We start from the raw sequence: 1,381 nt of genomic DNA, 5'->3' as shown, positions 1-1,381 counted from the left end.
GAATCACTTGGCTTCATTCTATTCAGGACCCCTGAGCAGTGTCCCAGTGTGGTCTCTCTGCTGTCCGAGAGTTACAACCCCCATGTGCGCTACGGAGCTGCAATGGCCCTGGGCATCTGTTGTGCTGGTACAGGAAACAAGGAAGCTATTAATTTGCTAGAACCAATAACAAATGACCCTGTGAACTATGTGAGGCAAGGGGCTCTCATAGCCTCTGCGCTCATCATGATCCAGCAGACTGAGATCACATGTCCAAAGGTGAATCAGTTCTGACAGCTGTATTCCAAAGTTATCAGTGATAATCATGATGATGTCATGGCCAAGTTTGGCACTATTCTGGCCCAGGGCATACTAGATGCAGGTGGCCATAATGTTACAATCTCCTTACAGTCCACAACTGGGCACACACATATGCCTTCTGTGATTGGCGTCCTTGTCTTTACCCAGTTCTGGTTCTGGTTTCCTCTCTCACACTTTCTGTCATTGGCTTATACCCCTACCTGTGTCATCGTCCTGAACAAGGATTTAAAGATGCTGAAGGTGCAGTATAAATCAAACTGTAAACCATCCACATTTGCATATCCTGCACCTCTGGAAATACCAAAAGAAAAAGGAAAGGAAAAGGTTTCTACTGCTGTGTTGTCTATTACTGCCAAAGCCAAAAAGAAGGAAAAAGAAAAAGAAAAAAAGGAGGAAGAGAAAATGGAAGTGGACGAAGCAGAGAAAAAAGAAGAAAAAGGAACCTGAGCCAAGTTTCCAGCTGTTGGATAACCAGCCCGAGTTATGCCTGCCCAGCTGAAGGTCCTAACCATGCCAGAGAACTGTAGATACCAACCTTTCAAACCACTGTCCATTGGAGGCATCATCATTCTAAAGGACACCAGCGAAGAAGACATTGAGGAACTGGTGGAACCTGTGGCGGCACATGGCCCCAAAATCGAGGAGGAAGAGCAAGAGCCAAAGCCCCCAGAGCCCTTTGAGTATATCGATGACTAAGGGACAAGAAGGGCTCTGGCCACTCAAAGCCCGGCCAGCTGTGGAGAGCATGGCCAGCTGTGGAGAGCACGTGGTGGGAGCCCTCGCAGGACCAGCAGGACCCGCTCCTCCATGCATGTGGCCTCGCTGTGCACTCACCTCAAGAACTCTCTCTGTCTCTGACTGAAGAGAAAACACATGATGACCATTTGGTGTGCTCTTTCTCAGACCTTGGTTTTCAAATAAATATATTAAAACCTGGAGATAAAAAAATAAAATAAAATAAATTGGAATAATCTAACTAAGGAAGTCCAACAACTTTTCAAGGAAAATTACAATACACTTAAAAAAGAGATCGTAGAGAATTTTAGAATATGGAAATATATTACTTGCTCCTGGATAGGAA

General features: G+C 45.3%; 1 pseudogene; it reads left to right on the top strand.

The window, feature by feature from the left end:
- Positions 1-747, top strand: part of LOC101577586 — a 2,601-nt pseudogene extending 1,854 nt beyond the window's left edge.
- Positions 748-1,381: the final 634 nt, after the last annotated feature.

The sequence above is a fragment of the Octodon degus genome, unplaced genomic scaffold (assembly GCF_000260255.1).
Source record: "Octodon degus isolate 3935 unplaced genomic scaffold, OctDeg1.0 scaffold00562, whole genome shotgun sequence".
NCBI classification, from domain to species: Eukaryota; Metazoa; Chordata; class Mammalia; order Rodentia; family Octodontidae; genus Octodon; species Octodon degus.
Note: the sequence above shows the minus strand (reverse complement) of the source record. Positions and strands in the feature narration are given on the sequence as shown.